A 22,102-nucleotide genomic window follows, 5' to 3' on the forward strand; every position below is an offset into this window, starting at 1 on the left:
GTCTCATGATCAATTTCAATTCAGCTGAAAAGGAAAGCTTAACATGTGCCACTGGAGCTGTAGGACGTTGCTACCTTTTCACCCTTTATTGAATAGATCCGAGAGGGTTTGGGCTTTTTTTTTTCCCACACTTCTTTGGAGAGAAATAAAGAGTTTCCTCTTCGGAGAATATTGAATAGAGCCCCAAGAAGGAATAGGACTGCGTGTTTGGAATCAAAAACATGTCATTAAAATGAAGCAGTTAAACCAAGAGTTTCCATTAAAGAGGGAAGGCTTTTATTTAAGTAAGAAACAGAAACAGCACAAGCTTTATATTCTAACATCACACAGGTAGAGACTTGGGCCCCTATTCTGTAAGGTGTGACTTCAAAGGGGCTTATCCTGCAATAGCACGTCACCGGCGGTTATCACATCTTACAGAATTGGGGCCTTAATGGTTAATTGGGAAAAACAGGTCAGGATTCTTCATTATAAAAACATTAAAATGCAGATTACAGACATCGTGGCAGAATCTGCCCAAATCCTGCAGGGATCCCCATATAGAGAGAGGAGCAGCCCCCGCGCAGTGCAGCCACAGAGCGCGTCTCAGTTACAGCAGCTGCATTTCTCACAGCCCTCTGTGCACACACAGCCTTGGCTGCATTTACTGCACCCGGCCGGGCAACAGGAGCAGCAACCTGCAGGAGAGAAGTAAAAGATGCATCAGGATACACCTAATCATTATAACCTGGAGCCCAACAGCCTCATTACCTCTCACCCTAAACACACAATCATATTAAACCTTAGTTCCTGCTTCAGTCAGAAACACGTAAGGCTGGTATTATACTATGCGCTGGCAATGATAAATACCTGTCTCCTTATGACAGTTTATCAAGTGCCGACACGCATGCGGCAGATAGCGTTGGCGCGTCACCGTGTGGCCTATAGGCACAAGTCACACCGTGCGCCCGCACTTACTATATTACATGCCTAAGAGACGATTTACACAGCCGTACATGGCTGGCAGATCAGTATATACAGTTATACAGATTGTCCCAGCAATCCGTCTGTGCTCTGAGTTACGATTAGTCCTGGGAAGGAATCCTCCTGATAACTGGATGTGGCTTTTCCTGTATAGTCAGTAACCCATCACAACCGCCACCCAGACACAAACACTTACTTTTCTTGCACGATTTGCACGATTTGCACTTGCAGTCCTTACATTTGCAGGATTCACCGCAGGAGCAGGAGCCGCCTAGAGAAGCAAAACAGGGTGCAGGTTATAGAAGAGATTAGATAGAATAGATAAAAGCACCTCACTTAGGAAAAGGAGTGTCTGACCCAAAAAGCTTGCAGTCTAAGTGGTATATAGGGAGAACTTACAGTTGGGGGTGTTATGGGGTAAGTGTGTATGCGAGGGGTAAGTGTGTATGCGAGGGGTAAGTGTGTATGCGAGGGGTAAGGGTGTATGCGAGGGGTAAGGGTGTATGCGAGGGGTAAGGGTGTATGCGAGGGGTAAGGGTGTATGCGAGGGGTAAGTGTGTATGCGAGGGGTAAGGGTGTATTCGAGGGGTAAGGGTGTATGCGAGGGGTAAGGGTGTATGCGAGGGGTAAGGGTGTATGCGAGGGGTAAGTGTGTATGCGAGGGGTAAATGTGTATGCGAGGGGTAAGTGTGTATGCGAGGGGTAAGTGTGTATGCGAGGGGTAAGTGTGTATGCGAGGGGTAAGTACTTTTGGCTGTTAAAGAGATGTTAGTAACACCAAGCAAAGCCCAGCACAATGTCTCTGAAAAATCACTGATCCTCATATTGTGAGTTTACTCATATTTATTATTTGTCATTAGATCTCAGTAATAAAAAATCCCCAGGGCAGAGAGAGAGAGGGCAGCAAAATCACCGTGTAACAGCGTCACTATCACTGCCTGACATCAGGAACACTGCACACAGCTATTTCCCACTATATCCAGCCCCCTACCTGTATACAGCCAACCCCCACTATCTCACCCCCTCCCTGTATACAGCCAACACCTCCTATAGTCAGCCCCCCTCCCTGTATACATCTAACCCCTGCTATATCCAGCCCCCTCCCTGTATACAGCCAACCCCACTATAGCCAGCCCCCTCCCTGTATACAGCCAACCCCCCTACCTCTATATAGCTAACCCCACTATATCCAGCCCCCCACCTGTATACAGCCAACCCCTACTATCTCAACCACCTCCCTGTATACAGCCAACCCCGCTATATCCAACCCCCCTCCCTGTATACAACCAGCCCCCCTCTCTGTGTACAACAACCCCTGCTATATCCAGCCCCCCACCCTGTATACAACCAACCCCGCTATATCCAACCCCCTCCCTGTATACAGCCAACCCCCACTACATCCAGCCCCCTCCCTGTATACAGCCAACCCCCACTACATCCAGTCCCCTCCCTGTATACAGCCAACCCCTGCTATATCCAGCCCCCTCCCTGTATACAGCCAACCCCCACTATATCCAGTCCCCTCCCAGTATACAGCCAACCCCTGCTATATCCAGCCCCCCTCCCTGTATACAGCCAACCCCTGCTATATCCAGTGCCCCTCCCTGTATACTCGTTGACAAAGGGCAGGGAGCCCGAAACGCGTCAGAGTACCTCTTACAGCGCTATGTGAACAATATTTTTGCAAGATCCTGAATAAAGAAGTAACCTGGGACCTCTTCTCTTTTCTCTGTACACACTCTCTCTAGGTGACCTAATAACATCTTTTGGGTTTAAATATCACCTCTATGCTGACGACACACAAATATACTTTTCAACACCCGACCTTACACCTGCTGTACAAACCAAAGTTTCTGAATGTCTCTCTGCTATATCATCCTGGATGGCCCTCCGCCGCCTTAAACTCAACATGGCTAAAACAGAGCTCCTCATACTTCCTCCCAAACCTGGCCCTACTGCCTCCTACACATTACTGTTGGAACTACGATCATTCACCCAGTAGCCCAAGCACGCTGCCTAGGGGGTCACACTCGACTCCTCTCTCACATTCGCTCCTCACATTCAAAACATTTCTAAAACTTGTCGCTTTTTCCTCTGCAATATCACTATGATACGCCCTTTCCTCTGTTGCTCGACTGCTAAAACTCTGACTCAGGCCCTCATTCTCTCCAGTCTTGATTACTGTAACCTCCTGCTGTCCTGCCTCTCACCTGTCTCCACTACAATCTATCCTAAACGCTGCTGCCAGAATCACTCTACTCTTTCCTAGATCTGTCTCAGCATCTCCCCCTGTCTCAGCATGAAATCCCTCTCCTGGCTTCCGATCAAATCCCGCATCTCACACTCCATTCTTCTCCTCACTTTTAAAGCTTTACACTCTTCTGCCCCTCCTTATATCTCAGCCCTAATTTCTCGCTATGCACCATCCCGACTCTTGCGTTCTGCTCAAGGATGTCTTCTTTCTACCCCCTTTGTATCTAAAGCCCTCTCCCGCCTTAAACCTTTTTCACTGACTGCCCCACACCTCTGGAATGCCCTTCCCCTCAGTACCCGACTAGCACCCTCTCTATCCCCCTTTAAGACCCACCTTAAGACACACTTGCTTAAAGAAGCATACGAATAGCACTGTGAATATTCTGAACACATGATACATAAAGCTTGGCCCCCTGCAGACGCACTTACCAGAACTCCCTCCTACTGTCTCTGTACGTTCTCCCTACCTACCAATTAGACTGCAAGCTCCTCGGGGCAGGGACTCCTCTTCCTTAATGTTACGTTTATGTCTAAAGCTCTTATTCCCATGATCTGTTATTTATATTATCTGTTATTTATTTGATTACCACATGTATTACTACTGTGAAGCGCTCTGTACATTAATGGCGCTATATAAATAAAGACATACAATACAATACAATTTTTAAGTGATCCAGCCACCATCATGGTTTTTTGCTCTATATTCAACAAGCAATGCACTGTTTGCACATGTCTATTATGGACACAGCCCCTCCCTGTATACAGCGAACCCGCACTATATCCATCCCCCCTCCCTGTATACAGCTAACCTCTCCTATATCCAGCCCCCCTCCCGGTATACAGCTAACCTCTCCTATATCCAGCCCCCCTCCCTGTATACACAGTCAACCTCTGCTATATCCAGCCCCCCCCCCCCTCCCTGTATACAGCCAACCTCTGCTATATCCAGCCCCCCTCCCAGTATACAGCCAACCCAGCCCCCCTCCCAGTATACAACTAACCCCGCTATATCCAACCCCCCTCCCTGTATATAGCTAACCCCCGCTATAGCCAGCCCCCCTCCCTGTATACAGCCAACCCCTGCTATATCCAGCCCTATGCTGTCATTCCAAACCAGGCACAATCAGATTCTAAAACAAACAAAAAAAAAGGGTGTTTGAGCGCTCAGAAACTGCACCCTTGGGTTAATCAGTGTTAATACAAAAACAATGAGATTCTCCCCACACAGTTACAGACCTTTAAAAACTCGCTGAAAAAAAATAAAAAATAAAAATCACTTTATCAGACATCTGTCAACCTCTCCACACTATGCAACACCCCTTAACATCCTCACCCTCAAACCTTAATGTGGTCAGCTGTATCCTGAGCCATCCTCCGTCCCACAACCAGCAGCCACTTCACCTTTGTTTCAACATTGTCCCTCATTCCCTCTAGAGCAGGGTGGTGCGCAAACTTCTTGAGCTGCGCCCCCCTGCCTGGCAGCCACGGCGTTCGCGCTCCCCCTCTCCAAGGACTCGGCGTTAAATGACGCTGCGGGTCACGTGTCGTCACCCCGGCTTTTGACGCGCATTGCCATGGCGACGCACCCCCAGCTTGCGCACCACAGGGCTAGAGTGTAAACTCTTAAGGACTCATTACCTCTTTGTATCCGCTTGTGCGTGTATCCTTATTTGTCACTCTGTTTACATAATGATCAGATCCCTGTAACCCCGAAGGTACCGCGCTGCCGAATATGTAAACAACATAATATATCCAGCTCCACTCACCATCTATAGCAAACCCCTCACTGTATCCCACATACATATATATCCCCATCACCCCTAAAGGAATATAGCTAACCCGCTCCCGCTGTATCCAGCTTCCCCCTCTATACAGATAACCTCTCTATATCCAGCTAACCTGTTTCGCACTTGCAGTCACGAGGATCCATAGTTGCTCTTCTCGCTGATCCCGGGTATATGACTCTGCTGATGCTCTGTATACAGCTGTGTGTCCTGTGCGCAGCTCTGCCCCTTATTATACAGATTGTCCAGCCTGAGACTGAGTGCAAAACACAGACACGTGCAGAGCCAGGGACACGCCCACTGCCCCATGTGACACACACGCCCCCTGTACCATGTGACACACACGCCCACTGCCCCATGTGACCCAATTCGCCACAACATAAACACAGATACAGTGTAAGACGTGCACAAAATAACTGAGCACAACACTGCACACAATAACATGACTTATCCAGCCTCAAATTTTGTCCCCGCTTACTAAGGCTGCCCTTATCATGCAAAACAGATGCATTCCCTCTGGTTTTATTTGTTGAAAAACATGCAACATATACAAAACAGAAACAGACTGTCAAAACATTACATATTTACATCGGGAGGGGAAAAATTACAAATAAAACAATAGAACACAAATTCAGTGCAATTATTTCAAATATTAACATTTCTCCGCAGTTTTTCCCACTGTTTCTGTTCTATTCTGCTTTCTTCCCTCTGTTTCTGCCCTCTAATCCGAGCAACCATCCCTTGCAATGTTTCCTCCTCAGAAAGTACTTTATTATTTACTGACACAAGAACTCTTGATATCCAAAGGTGATACAAAATGGTGGCATTGATCACTCTCAGGGTGCTGGTGTTAACACCCAGGTATGTAGAAGCAAACCCAAACACTATCTCTGCAAATGCATTCCCTCTGGAAGTCATTTCAATTTGATTTTCCAGCGACCGCAGCCTGACGTCGCCGGCACTATAAAAAGTACCCTAACCGTGAGCAAACACACTGACACCGAGCAAGTGGGATCCCAATGTGGCAGTTTACACTTCTTGTGAAGTAGCACCGCCATTGCTCAGGTGTTAATATCATATTCCGTGTGAACCCAGAGATTTCTGAGGGAGAAGAGAAGGAACAGTCTACACAAGGATCCCGCATCTTTATTTAACCCCTTGGGAGTTATAAGCGTCTTGGGTTAAAGGGATCTTTACAATTCTGACATCCCCATGAATCACAGAGCAGGGAGCCTCAGCCTCTCATACATAAACATGGTGTCCTAATTACCACAGGGAGGATCCTGCAGAATCTCCTCCCCTGGTTACCGAGATCGCATGCTGTGTGTCCCAGAGAGGGAGGGTGAGGTGTGCACACGGCTCACTACTACTGTGTGAGCCTGCACCTCGCCCTCAGCACGGTGTTAGCATCATAGTATCATGTGCTCTGCACGGTGTCTGCATCCTGTGCTCTGCACACAGCTCTGCACTGTGTCAGCATCCTGTGCTCTACGCAGTTTTGCACGGTGTCCGCATCCTGCGCTCTGCATACAGCTCTGCACTGTGTCAGCATCCTGTGCTCTGCACACAGCTCTGCACTGTGTCAGCATCCTGTGCTCTACGCAGTTTTGCACAGTGTCCGCATCCTGCGCTCTGCATACAGCTCTGCACTGTGTCAGCAGCCTGTGCTCTGCACACAGCTCTGCACGGTGTCAGCATCCTGTGCTCTACGCACAGTTTTGCACGGTGTCCGCATCCTGCGCTCTGCACACAGCTCTGCACGGTGTCAGCATCCTGCGCTCTGCACACAGCTCTGCACGGTGTCGGCATCCTGCGCTCTGCACATAGCTCTGCACGGTGTCGGCATCCTGCACTCTACACAGCTCTGCACGGTGTCAGCATCCTGTGCTCTGCACACAGCTCTGCAGTATGATCAGAGTCCCCTCTGGGAATATTACTGGATATTATTCCACTCTGGGGGTTTTAAGCAGAGAGAAGAATAGAATTCATGTTAAGTCACAACAATAAGCAGCTCTATTTTGCATTTGGGATCTTCTTATTGCTGCTGCAATTACTGAGCACACTGCTCCTCTATATAAATCTACACTGACACGTTTGCTATAAATGGGAATAAAACAGCAGTATTACAGGTTTCCTGTGGTTGCACATACAGTGCATTCCTAGTACCAGAAGTGGCCCAGATGCAGTTTGTTGCTGGATACAGAGTGACGCCTGTCAGAGACGTGTGCAGCACTGGGCAGTGACTCAGCACTTACATCTGCATCGTCACTGTCACTGAGACAGGGAAACTCACAGTAACAAACCAGAGTTACATACTGTAGCACACAGTAACTGTATAATGTTCTTATCATAATTTTAAAAGGGTATCTGGAAAATGTTTGTAAATGTTATAGTAGAAGAGAAAACCGAATATCAGCTCAAGGAAGGCCGTAAAAAAGTGTAGTGTGTATATAGGCAGGGTCACAGCAAGCTTAAGCCTATAGGGAACCATGTTAATTGTTTTGAAGCAAAAGGTGGCACGGTGTGCTTATTTGTATAGCAGGGTCCCCCCTGGCCCTCCCACGTGCGCAGAGTAGCGGGTACCCCCGCACCATGTCAGGCAGTTGCAGGGGCGATCGCGGCTCCCGGCGGCATCAGTGACAGGGCGCCGCCATCTTGTGTGCGTTTGCGCATGCGCGGTGCGCGTTTGCAGTCGCGGCGGCCTTTACACCTAGCGCAGGAAAGTGTAGGGAGGCAGCAAGGACCCCTAGCAGTCGCGCATGCGCAGTTAGGGCGATGCGGCGGCCATTACAGGTTTGCACAGGCTCCATGGAGAGTAGCGGCGGCCATTATAGTGCGCAGACGCGGCCCCAATGTTAAAGAGGGCCCTAAAGGACTACAATTCCCAGCAGCCTCTGGGGACTGCACTTTCACCTTGGTCACAGGAAGCCAGACAGCCAATAGAGCTTGCAACTTCTCCTGCTGGAGAAGGATACATTGTTGTGTGCAGAGTCAGGAAGCAGACTGTGAAGCACATGAGTTAGTCAGGCTGAGGGTACAGTGGGGGACGGAAGGAGGGCAGAGAGCTGCGACCTTCTGTCCTAGGCCAGAAATCCCCCGGGATGGAGTTGAGGCCCTGACTCCCCACTAGTGAGGGTGGGTGTTCACAGGGACAGGCCCTTAGGTAGGGACCCTGTGCCCCTTCAGCTGCGTGTTAGGCAGGGACCTAGTGAAAGGCCCTGCTGTTTGTTCCTTAGTGCAGAGAGAGAGAGAGAGAGACCCTGTGCAGTTCCTTAGTGCAGGGACCCAGAGAAAGGGTTTGCTGCATGTTCCTGTAAGCTGTGTTGCTGATCCAGAGACTGTCCTTACGGTGGGACGTCCGGCTGGACCCCATTCCACGCGGAGGTACAGATCAGGAATGGACCAAGCGGCGCCGGTAGACCCTTTGCGAAGACACCCAGGTGCAGGGACACCTGGCAGGTATTTACAACCTTCCACACGTGCACCAACTTTACCTTGCTCCTCACATGTGACAGGCCTGTTCACACACTTGGGTGGGCTTGGACTCTTTGGACACAGGGTTGGAAAGGGGGTGTGAGGGTATAGCCCAGTTAGGGGCTAAGAAGCTTATAGCCCAGTTAAGGGGCAAGGTTATAGCTGCCAGCTAGTGGCAGAGGGTGGCATATATTGTTGTGTATGCTGATATTGTTGCACTGATATATGATAGTATTGTGTTGTGTTGCTCGTCCAGTAAACCTTTTAGCCATAACCCTGGTGTATCTGGTTTCTGGGTGGGTTCCTATGTTAGGGCCATTCTACATTCCTATACAATCCTACATAGGTGGAGGCGCTGACCGACGAGAACGTTCCAGAGAAGCACCCCAGGTTCCCATCAGCTCAGGCCTCCTGTGAACCTGCAGGTATACGCACCATACATGGTAACATATAGGTTCCCCCTCACATTCACTCTATCTGCGATTGGGGGTGGGGGAATACCCGTTACATTTGCATGTAATTTCCCAGAATCCCTATCATTATCGGGGTATGAGGGGTTAATGGGATCTGCGTATATGTTGATCTGCATCCCCCTGCTTCTGCAGAATTGCCCCAGGTCTGAGATGTATTTCCCCAGCAGTCTGTGTTATATTACTATGTGTGTATAAATCATGTCAGGAGGGAAAGGGTTAACCATATTGTGTATATGTTGATCTGCATCCCCCTGCTTCAGTAGAATTAATTGCTATGTTATGTATTAACATGGAGAGAGGGAGAAATGGTATTGTATTGTATTCCTGACAATGGATAAAGTGAAAAAAATATATCTTTCATTGTATACGTGCTATAACGGTGATATTTGGACACAAGTTAAATCCCACCTATAGCACACGGCCCAGGGATTGTTAACCCCTTCTTACCAATAGAAAGTATGATTTCCCCATGTAATAGTTTATGCCATATTTTTATTCAGAAAGGCAGTCTGAGTTATATGAGTCCTCTGATGTGTTAATGAGGCCATATGCTGATCAAAGAAGCTACTTAAAAGGCTTTGTTGTGGAGAAGTTCCTCAGAGGTGAGAAAAAAGCCTGTACATCTGGGGAAGTGACTCGCCTCATTGCCTATGCAGCCAGCTCTCACAAATGGATACTAACCATTGTGACCTGTCAAACGTAACACCCTACATGAAAGACCCCTGCCCAATAAGCATTTTTGCTAGACAGGATGGCAACGAAGGCATCAGGTCATATTTTTTTATAAATGGGCTGGCCAAGTAGCTACAGGGGAGGGGTGTATTACTGAGGGGCTGGGTAAACCCAGCTTCTCGCGTTACCTGGCAACCGGTGTCTGGGACAAGATAATTGTCCACCAATAACTGAACTGCCATGTTAGGAATGGGGGGCCTGCATCTATATAGTTGCTTGCACCCCTTATTCCTGTGCTTGTTGTGACCTATAACAACTAAGGAGCTGCTATTCGGCTGAATATCTCCTTGTCCAACCCCAGTAAATGTAAATATTTCTGTAATGTTATTTTCTTGATGTATTGTCTGTTCTGCTCATAGGAAATAAACTCATTCAGTTTACTATATCTAGTCTTGTTCAATCTGGCCCGGTTATTAGATATATTGTCTGTTCTCTCATGACATGCATATATATTAATTGGTGCCATTTAAAAAATACCCCTACGCCCCCTAAATACATTTAAAAAATACTCCCACCTCCCCAATACATTTAAAAAATACCCCCACCTCCACAATACATATAAATATACCCCCACCTCCCCAATACATTTAAAATATACCCTCATCATCATCTCATCTGACCCTGGCCCCCCATCATCATGATCTCATCTCATATACCCAGGCTGGCTCCCATCACCATCTTACTTCCCCCCCCCCCCAACACATCATCATCTCACCCTGGCTCCCCCCCCCCCCATCATCTCACCCTGGCCCCCCCATCATCTCACCCTGCCCCCCCCCCCCATCATCTCACCCTGGCACCCCCATCATCTAACCCTGGCTCCCCCACATCATCTCACCCTGGCTCCCCCCATCATCTAACCCTGGCTCCCCCCCCCCCCATCATTTCACCCTGGCTCCCCCCCCATCATCTCAACCTGGCTCCCCCCCCCATCATCTCACCCTGGCTTCCCCCCATCATCTCACCCTGGCCCCCCCATCATCTAACCCTGGCTCCCCCCATCATCTCACCCTCCTCCCCCCCATCATCTCACCCTGGCTCCCCATATTGTGTCCTTACCATATTTCCTGCAGGATGCAGACCTGTCTCTGAGCTGCTGGGGTGTGGGCTCCGCCCCCGCTGTCCTTCGATTGGTTGTCCTCTCCTCCAGTCAGGACATGACTCACGAGTCCTCCAGTCCTGACTGCGCCCGGTCATCGTCCGTTCCAGCCTCAGCACAGGCTGCCTTCCAGGTTCCAGCCACCCTCGCGCACGCTACGGAGTCTGCCCACCTTCCGCCGCCCTCGCACTTCCGCTGCTAGTTACAATGGTAATACCGGACACATACGTGTCCGGTATTACCTCCAATTTTACACCGGACAGGCATCGGAATTACCAGCTAGTCTGGGTGAAAACCGGACACCTGGCAACCCTATGTGTGCTGGGGGATAATGGTGAAAGGCGGGGTTGCAGACCTGTCTAAGACATGCAAATGAGCATACAGTTGTAACGGTGTTTCCCTGGGCCCTTCTGATCCTGACCCCATATGTGAGAAACTGTCCCAGTTACATGTCTGTGTAATGTGGTGCACCTGCTGGCTAACAGGACTCCTGAGTCTCCCGCTCGTTGGTAATGGGGATTTCACCATGACAGGCGTATGAGGTAGTGCAGAGTTCTACTCACAGTCGGTACAGCGCCTCCATCCCTTCCAGATCCCCACGACAGCAGGGAGGAGTTTCTGGAAGAGAACTCCTTGGTACATCTTCTTGCCTAATAACTCCACTCTCAGACAAGAAGTGTCCCTTTCTCATGGGCATCTTTATTAGCACGGTACATGGCAGACTGCCCATGATAGCGGCCGACACTTAGCCGCACATTATCATGTTGTCCATTTCCAGGAAGGTTCCTTCTGCTCTCTAATTAGGTTGTCCTTCCTCTTCTCCCCTAAGGGAGACCACCAGCTGTGCCAGAGCCCTGGACACAGTGTGTACTCTGCTTGTCACTTTGCCACGTGCGTCTCTGACAGACAGACTTGAACTGCTGCAGACACTTCACTCAGACATAACAGAACCTTGACTCAGCAACAACAACACTAACTTTTGGGAGTGCTGTGCAATACAGTATATAGGTTCCAGAAAGACCCACCTCTGTGTCACTAAGGCCTCGGACATAGTGCACTGAGCGTCGCAAGCAAGACAGCAAGCGCGCTTGGGAGGCGGGTATCACTGTGTGTGTGTGTGTCACTTTGAAGTGTTTGTGTGTCACTGGGGAACGTGTGTGTGTGTGTGTGTGTGTGTGTGTGTGTGTGTGTGTGTGTGTGTGTGTGTGTGTGTGTGTGTGTGTGTGTGTGTGTGTGTGTGTGTGTGTGTGTGTGTGTGTGTGTGTGTGTGTGTGTATTATATAATATTTTAAAAATTAAAAAAAAAAAGACGTGGTGAGAATAAATTATTTATTAACATTGTGCAACTTTGATAAATATATTCACGCACGCACGCACGCAAACACACACATACACATACACACACAAATGCATACACATTATATATATATATATATATATATATATATATATAATGTGTATGCATTTGTGTGTGTATGTGTATGTGTGTGTTTGCGTGCGTGCGTGCGTGAATATATTTATCAAAGTTGCACAATGTTAATAAATAATTTATTCTCACCACGTCTTTTTTTTTTTAATTTTTAAAATATTATATAATACACACACACACACACACACACACACACACACACACACACACACACACACACACACACACACACACGTTCCCCAGTGACACACAAACACACAGAACACATATATATACACACACACAGATGCACACACACACACACACACACACACATGCACATGCACACATACACACACATGCATACACATGCATAAACACACACACATGCATACACACATACACACACAGACACACACACACATATGCACACACAGACACACACACACACACACACAACACACACACAGGAGACAGGGACCGAAGCAGAAGGGGGGCAGGGACCGGAGCAGAAGGGGGGCAGGGACCGGAGCAGAAGGGGGGCAGGGACCGGAGCAGAAGGGGGGCAGGGGCCGGAGCAGAAGGGGGGCAGGGACCGGAGCAGAAGGGGGGCAGGGACCGGAGCAGAAGGGGGGCAGGGACCGGAGCAGAAGGGGGAGAGGGACCGAAGCAGAAGGGAGACAGCGATCGGGGCATCACCCTCCCCCCCCCCTTCCTACACACACACAACACACACTGACAGAAGTCTGGTCGCGGTGCTGACAATGGCGGCTCTGTAGGGAACCGGCTGCAGCCCCATTGGATGGGAGCGGTCAGGTGACCGCTCCTCCGCTTCCCCGAGCACCAAATTTCAGTTTGGCGCTCGGGGAAGAGTTTCTCCTCCTCAGCGCGCATGAGCGCGCATCAGCAGGGAGAAACTATAGCCGCGCTGATAGCAGATGCAGGGGCGTTCTGCATCTTTTCAGCGCGGCTCAGCCCGCCTCAGCACGCCTGAATGCTCTATGGCCCGGGCCTAACAGTGGACACAAAGCATGCTGTCACTTCCTTTGCTACATATGACACATCACAGGGTTTGAGGGCAAACCTCCATGATGACTACTGGCAACCCTGCCTTCTTACAAGGGATTACTGCCAGAAAGAGAGAGATATGTAACACCAATTTTACACATGGCTACAATGTAATATTTCCATTTGCTATATGCTTCGCTGTGGGACCGAAGCAGAAGGGAGACAGCGATCGGGGCATCACCCTCCCCCCCCCCCTTCCTACACACACACAACACACACTGACAGAAGTCTGGTCGCGGTGCTGACAATGGCGGCTCTGTAGGGAACCGGCTGCAGCCCCATTGGATGGGAGCGGTCAGGTGACCGCTCCTCCGCTTCCCCGAGCACCAAATTTCAGTTTGGCGCTCGGGGAAGAGTTTCTCCTCCTCAGCGCGCATGAGCGCGCATCAGCAGGGAGAAACTATAGCCGCGCTGATAGCAGATGCAGGGGCGTTCTGCATCTTTTCAGCGCGGCTCAGCCCGCCTCAGCACGCCTGAGTGCTCTATGGCCCGGGCCTAACAGTGGACACAAAGCATGCTGTCACTTCCTTTGCTACATATGACACATCACAGGGTTTGAGGGCAAACCTCCATGATGACTACTGGCAACCCTGCCTTCTTACAAGGGATTACTGCCAGAAAGAGAGAGATATGTAACACCAATTTTACACATGGCTACAATGTAATATTTCCATTTGCTATATGCTTCGCTGTGGAGGGTTTTTGTCACTTTTTTTACCCACCATAACTTAACTAAGTATGGTAAAACCTATCCTTGCTTCATTTTTGAATAGCCAGTATAGCCAACCCCACACTGATGAGACCCATTAAGGTTGAAACGGCTGTCTGTGGGTGGGTTTACTGGCTATGCATCTTAATCCTAGCTGTGCTCAAAGCTGTGACCATGCAGCAAACATAAGTCTATTGTCCTGGAACAGGATTCATATTTCTGTTTACCACCCCCCCCCCCCCCCCTTGCAGCTTCTGCCTGACAGTTCCTTATTTCAGCTGCATGTATATTTGCTCTGAAAACACACAGTGCCTGTGTGATAGACACAATGTTGCAATCCCTGCCTCTGTACATTTAGTCAGTGGGTTGATATAGCAACCTCTTAGATCCTTCTCAGAATTCTGCCCACCCCCTGTCTTTACTGACAGTTAGTTTAGTCCCATCTCACTTATTATGTGACCCTTGCTCCTCACTTCCTTTTCCTTCCTGCACTGGCTGAGTGAGTAACCCCCTAATGCTACACACTCCATGGCAAGGCCATTCTGTTTTACCTGCCTCTGATTACAAAGCACCTACACAAAGAAGCACTCTCTCATCACATCATACCATCTGCAAGCACCTGTATATATCTTATGCTTTTCCAATAAAGTTAATGTAACGGGTTTACGGGTCCCCACCAATCTCACATTGGCCCCTGTGGTCTACTGGCCCCATTACATGTATGTATAGTGTGTGGTGCACCTGCTGGCTTAGAGGACTCCTGAGTCTCCCGCTGGATGGTAGTGGGTCTATCAGCACGACAGGCATCTGAGGTAGTGTGATCTGAGTCTTACTCACATACGATGCAGCGCCTCCACCTCATCAGGATCTCTGCGGCTGCAGGGGGATGTATCTGATGAGGACCTCCTCTGTGGTACCTCCTTCTGCAGAATGACTCCACACTCACATAGAAGGGTTGCGGTGAACAAGGGCCTCTTTATTTGCTTCATCCTGGACAGACTGCCCCTCATAGCGGTCGTTCTAGCCGCTCATTGTGGTGGAGTACATCCCTCTCAGAAGTTCCTTCTCTCTCAATAGAGTTGGATCACCTCTCCCCTCAGGGAGATCACCATCTGTGTCAGATCCCTGATCACAGTGTGTAAGCAACTGGTACTTAGATCTGCCAGCCTTGAACTGCTGCAGACTGAACACTTGCACAGAACAGAACCCTTGATTAACACACTAACTTTAGGCAGTTCAGTGTCTTATATAGACTCAGAAAACAGCCACACCTCTTGTGTCACTAATAGTGGACACAGAGCATGTTGTCACTTCCCTTGTGTACATATGACACCTCACCAGGGTGTGAGGGCAAACCTCCATGATTGTTGCTGGCAACCCTGCATACTTACCAGGTTTACTGCCAGCATGAGAAAGAGCTGTATACCATTTTTATACATGGCTATATTCTCCCCCTGGTGAAACCCAACGACCCGGCTGGGATCTAAATTTGTGGAACCTTCTTCCAGGTAGCACTGCAACACACAACTCGAACAACATATTATAAAAATACATTATTTCACATCATCTCTTTCCATACAGTAAACATAATTGTACACAGTGCATGCTGACCTGCAGACTACACTGCTCCTAAGGAAAATTCACATTAACCCCATTCTAATAATAGTGCCTAGGGTCTGGCTTCTGTATCTCTCGACCATTTACATCCTTCACACTCATGCTGTATGTTCTAGGCGGCCCACTTTCTGGCCTGTACTCCATTCGGTGCATGAAAATGTTGCGCCTAACACTCCACACTCTCATAAGTTGTGAAATTCGCTCCTCTGTTTTAAACCCAGCATACCCACCTGACTTGCTCATTATGTATTCCTCTATGGTCTCCCTTAGCCACGCATCTCTACCATCCTCAATCTCCTGCATTAAGGTTCTGGCACGTAAGGGTATTCTAGGCCATGGGATTTCTTGTATTTGGTGACAATGGCTCTTTCAGCCCTATTGGTGCGAATCAGCTTTTTGTTGCCTGCCCTGCCTGGCAGTACCCATGATAGTGGCTCATCAGGTTCAACTAGGTCCCGAAATATGGCTGACCCCCTGGGAGTAACTACCCCTGTGTGTATGTCATGCCACCGTAGTCGGAGCTCTTCTAAGCGCTCCTAATCAGAGAACTCGCCTACTTCCCACCAGTAATCCACTACTCCCTCCCTCTTCAATATGAACCGTGTATGGTCCAGCCAGGCCTCATACCCCTCAAACATGGGCGCCCAGCACCTGGTTTCTCTCTCTTTCACTCACTCTCCCACCGCTACCGTGTCCTCACTTTCATCTGGCTCTCCCCCTGATGATATTCCTGAAGTTCCGGTAGACCTGGAATTTGACCCTAAAAGTTTAGGCCTACATTTTACATCCACCATACTGTTACCATCACTAGTACATAACGATACCTTCCACATAGACATTTCCCTTCCCGATCCCTCATCGGAGGTAAAACAATCGCCCCAGTCCAGATTTTCCCCAGTCCGTTCATCGGATGTATCCCGTGACTCCCCAGATAACCTTGGCTCGACTGGGACCCAGATGAATAGGTGACAGGGGCAGGGGTTTTAACTAAGGCCGGGGGCTGGGCATAGGGAAAGGCGAGGGGCCGATGCGACACAACGACCCGCAGCTTCTTGCTACCTTGACCGGTACCATCGGGCTGGTGTTCCGGCTCACCCGTCTCCTGGTTCCCAGGCTTCCGCAGAGCCTTCCAGCTCTTGCTCTTGGCTGCTCCAAGTACTCAATCACTGCACAGCGATTGCGAGGGCGCTGCCATCTTCCATCCGGTTCCGCAGGGTCCGCCGGATGTGACGTCATCGATCTCGAGGGACTCACCGCCGCCATCTTGGGTTGGGCTCCAGCACAGCATGGGACTAGCAAAGCAAGTTTAAACCACTCACAGACATGTTTCAACCTTGATGGGTATCATCAGTGTGAGGTTGGTATAAACTTGCTTTGAAATATTTCAAAGCCTGCAACCCCTTTAATTCCCCTGGCTGAATGGACTTTTCCATACTCCCCTGTCTGTATTCACAGGTATCTTAGCCCTGTCCCTATTCCTGTGTGACAAACATTACACACTTCCTTTTCCTATCCAGCAACTGAGTGAGTACAACCATTCTTACCTACTCCCTTGCAAAGCAATCCGTTTGACCGTCCCTTGATACAGAAGCACTTCACATAGAGAAGCATTCTCTACCCACACAACAACACCCACAAGAACCTTTCCATTTCTGTTACTGTGGCTATATATATATAGCCCCTTACTGTGGCTACCATCTTTTCTTTGGCCCGGCAGTAGTCCTGATAGGAACAGGCAGTGTTGGGGTTAAACTTCCTCATGGAGGCCTGGTATGTTGGTTGCAGACTGGATACACTGTTGCTGTATCCAAGGGCAGACCTCTGAAGAAGTTCCCACGCTAGGAACGAAACGCATAAGGTTTTATTCTTGTGCATTTATTGTAAGTGCTTTTATACAGCGACGTCCACTCTTTGATAATCTGTTACCCATCTGGCTTAAATATCTTGGGTCTGTTTGCGCTTTGGAGTTTCACAATGGACTGTTCCTGGTATTGACATCTTGGGATTACACTGCCGTAGCAGCAACGCTGGTGATCGGTGTGAGAGCACATTAAAGTTTACCTGCTGGCACAGCAGACCCGGCTGAGAGACGTGACACCGCGCTGTAGGAAGATCAACTTCCAAGACAGAGGATTCCAAACAGAGAGGGAGTCGCTGATCTGTATGCAGATTGTCTGTGTGGTGACATACACTTACAATGTAGCTGAAAAAATCAGGCAGTGTAAGTAGCCAATTTTCTACCTGCTTATAAAGTTGCCTTTTAGTATGTCACGGTTTAGCTTATGACAAGATATAATGATCACCAAATATCTGGGTTGAACTGAACGAGGCTTAGATATATAAAATATAATTTATTCCTTAAAAAAGGTGAACACAGCAATATAGTACAATTAACAGGCAAGAAGGTAACACTTACTTAGGGTTGGGGAATGGAGAAGTATCAGCTAGCAATTCTCCAGCAATCCGGTGATATTCCAGGTGGAATCAGAAGCACAACTAAAAACTGTAGGGTTGACACAGTTTATATACCTGTGTAACCCTATTCTTAACATTGAATACAGCCTATTGGTGAACAATTATCTGTATCCAATCCCTAACGTGGAGACACAGATTAACCCATGCCCCCCCAGCAAATTAGTCCATGTGTACTGGGACTTTGAGGATCTTATTTCTGTAGCCCCATAATTAAATCAGGGGCGACGATCAGTCTACAAAATGAAGTATCTGGCAGGAGCTTCATTGTTTTTAGGTGTAGACATAACACTTACAAACCACTTCAGTTTGATGTTCCTCCGCCCTCAGGTAACAATTAGAGTGGCAGAGTTGTTTGACCAATACTTGGTTCCTAGACTTTTGGTAAACAATCAGGTCAGTTAACTTTTTGATCACAGTGCTTAGGCTCAATCAGCCGGCTACCCTTCATGACCTATTAGCCTAGCAGATGGCATCTGCATTTTCAGAACAGATCCAAAATACCATACATATACACTTTAATATCTACACATATTAATAAGTTCCATTCTGGTGGGCTCAGTGGGTCGAACTTTGCCAGTTTTTAAGGCCTACAGTGACTCCACATATTGGCCAAATATCAACTCTCTGCGACCTCCAGAACAGGAGATACAGAAATGCCCTTTAAAACATCTTTAAAATACAGGATTATAATGAAACATGGGAACAGGGGAACATACATTTTCATGACATGACAAGGTGTAAACGACATTCCTGGACCGCAGTCCAGTTAACCCCTTGCCTCCCTGGTGAGGTCTGGGGGTGGCCATATGTGGTGCAACCCCTTTAATACCGGGCCAACCCCCTCTCCCTCTACATACTACTTCACAATTGTGGCTCTTTTTTCATTCTCTTTAGGATCAAAGAAATTGGGACTTTGTTACCACCTTGGACACCCTCTGATGACACATTGTATATTATATTTTTAATTTATTGAACCACTGATTTGCGCCGTTTATTCATATTGTTTGGAGATATATATAAATATATAATATATAATATATATATATATATATATATATATTATATATATATCTCCCCTTACTTTGGCTACCATCTTTTCTTTGGCCCCGGCAGCATAAGTCCTGAAAGGAACAGGCAGTGTTGGGGTTAAAGTCCCTCATGGAGGCCTGGTATGTTGGTTGCAGACTGGAAACACTATTGGTGTATCCAGGGGCAGGCCTAACAACAATCAGAGAGTGTCATCCCTGGGGAGGGTACTGACTGTGTCACATGCCATTGTGTGATGCCTGTCAGTACCCGACCTGCCCTGTTATGGTGCAGGGTTACAAGCCCCTCCCCCGGGTACAAAATGGCACTCTCCTACATTCTGGGAGTCCCTTCCCTCCCCCTGTGGAGTGGAAGCACTTACCATTTACCCTGTTAGGTGGTGAGGTAGCTGAGGGGTGCTTAGGGCCTCAAGCCCTGGGTACTGCCTTCAGGGAAATGGAGACTACTATGCCTATGCTGTACCTAAATAAAGATCCAGTTTTACCATCCTTGGTGTGGTCTTTGAAAAGAGTTGCCTGTGAGGACCATCCTGGTCACACCAGGATCCTCATGGGATGGAGGCACAGCGCTGACTAAGAACAACCAGCTGAACGCCTGACCTGATGTCTCCCCACAACATCGCTGAGCCCTCAGGCCTTCTGTTACACCAACAGGTATGCACCAGCACCAGAATACACAAGGTAGCGACATGATCTTCCCTTGGGGGGAGGGGGAAAGGTGCTACACATAAAATTCTCCCAAAAAAACCCACATCTTTTTGGGTTATTATGATGACCACCAAAGTGTAATGATTTTTTTAAAGAGAGAGGGGTTTTTGTCCATCTTTTTGGAAAATGATTCTAATATAGATCTCCCCCTCTCCTTTCACTCCCCCCCTCTCCCGTCCTCCTCCTCTCCCCTACCCCCTTTCCTCCTTCCCTTCTCCATCTCCTCCCTCCTCTCCCTCCCCTCACCCACCCTGTCCCCTTGTCTCCTCCTCCTCTCCTCCTACCCTCCACCATCCTGTGTGCAAGCTACTTTGGGTAGGGTTGTTCAACAAACTACAGAAATGTTGATCAGATCTGCACCTCTGAAAAGTGTTGCCCCCACCCTGATGCGGTCCATCACAAAATTGGTGTCACAAACAGGATATGGAGTCTAATGACCAACAGATAATAGAAAATGCAGGGGATTGAGGAACATGGAGACAGAACTATTATCGCTGTTTTGTTAAACACTTTGCTACCATGGCAACGCCACTTCACAAGGTCCTGAGAGATGCAGCAAAGGGAAAAATTAACAAAAGAAGTTCCGTTAATTGGGTAAAACGTAGCAAAGAGCTATTGATTAATTAAAAGGTCATTTGACCAAATCCCCCGTTTTTGCATATCCAGAATATACACAAGCATTTGTAATTGTGACCATTCCGCTCCAGCCAGGGTTGCCCCGGCAACTTTAGAATGCTAGGGACTTTAACAAAGGGGAAAGTAAGAGTTAGAGAAAGTAGAAAGAGTAACTATTGAGAAACTGAAGGGACAAGACGGTAAATAGAGTACATGATAGTGAAAACCTAGAAATAAAGGCAGCAACTAACGAATAAATATCATAATGTGAAATAAATAAAAAGGACGAGTGCAGGAGAGACAGTGTGAGAGTGACAGAATGAATACTAAGTGAGGGAGTGTAACAAAGTATAAACGTGTGACAGGAATATAGATTGAAAGGCATTGAGAAAGGGAGAAAAGTTTGCACAAAGGGAAAGCATAATAGAAGTTAAGTAGAATCATTAAAGATATTGATAAGTGGAATGATAATGCCAGAAGATATTCAGTATGTTTAATAAATCTGGCACACCAGAGGTTAATTTGAGTTACCAATTACAGCTTAAAAATACATGTAGTGTTTTTATGGCAGGTCACGCAACTGACCATGTGGGGTGGATGCAATGAGCGCAAATTAATGATCTAATAAGTGCAAAATAGATATTAAATATTAAGGTGATATTCGGTGCAGCTCTCAAATAGACAAAGTTCCTTTTGTCCTATATCAGGGAGCGCAAACTTTTCCTGCTGCGCCCCCCTGTCTGGCCTGCTCTGGATTCGCGCCCCCCCCCTACCTGCTGCCGCTTCAGATGACGCTCTGGGGTCACGTGACCCGCTGCGTCATTTGACGCCTGTCACGTCACATGACCCCGCGACGTCATTTGATGCCGCGTTGTCATGGAGACCCGTCACAATGTCTGAATCTCTGTAAGTTTTCTTATTGCAGAGGCCTCACGTGATCCCCCGGCATTTAATTTAAATGCCTGGGGAAAGAGTGCGGGACCTCTGCAACCGCCCGCGCTCCCCCAGACAAATCTCCCGCCCCCCAGTTTGCGCACCACTGGTCTGTATGGTACAGAAAACACAGATATTGGGAGCGTAAACAAATGTCTGGTAGGTGTGCATATGTGATTTAATACGTGAACAAAATTGAAAAAATGGCTTACATAATAAAGGTATTATATTACATAATTAAACCTCTGGATCCACAAATCTGCATAGACTGGCAAAAAAGGGGTGAGGGAGGAAAAAGGGGGCGGGCGGGAAAGGGAAAAAACACAGTAGTGTGATACCATCAATTAAAGATTGTATTGAGAAAAAATAACAACTAACAAACGAAGAATAACAGCATCAAGGTAGTGTCATCCAGGAGAGGTGTAGATTTGAATCCATCCTGGCCCTTGGTATGAATGTCGGTCAAAGTCTGCACTGTTTTCTGGCTTCAAGCCAGACTTCGCAGCTGTATCTTGCAAATCGGTCCTGTGTCTCTGTTCCGAAAACCTCTTCCACTTTGCTCTGCTCCTCCAAACCGGTTGCTCCTCCCCAGCTGTCCAATAGTAAACTTCCTGCTCCAGTCACGTTCCTCTGTTCCCACCGGCACCAGCTGTGAATGATGTCTTTCGCTGCTCCCACCGCCACCAGGATGTCGCTGTGGTCCTCCTCACCCTCCGCGGTCCTCCTCACCCTCCACTGTCGCCTG

The 22,102-nt window shown here is 48.2% G+C and overlaps 1 long non-coding RNA gene across 1 annotated transcript; it reads right to left on the reverse strand.

The window, feature by feature from the left end:
• Positions 1-610: 610 nt before the first annotated feature.
• On the reverse strand, positions 611-5,283 carry LOC142466471 (uncharacterized). The gene is made up of 3 exons (XR_012788170.1): positions 5,116-5,283; positions 1,160-1,234; positions 611-677 (listed from the first exon to the last, which is right to left on the reverse strand). It is a non-coding gene; the product is annotated as an uncharacterized LOC142466471 (long non-coding RNA).
• Positions 5,284-22,102: the final 16,819 nt, after the last annotated feature.

This window comes from Ascaphus truei, chromosome 1 (assembly GCF_040206685.1).
Source record: "Ascaphus truei isolate aAscTru1 chromosome 1, aAscTru1.hap1, whole genome shotgun sequence".
Taxonomy (NCBI): Eukaryota; Metazoa; Chordata; class Amphibia; order Anura; family Ascaphidae; genus Ascaphus; species Ascaphus truei.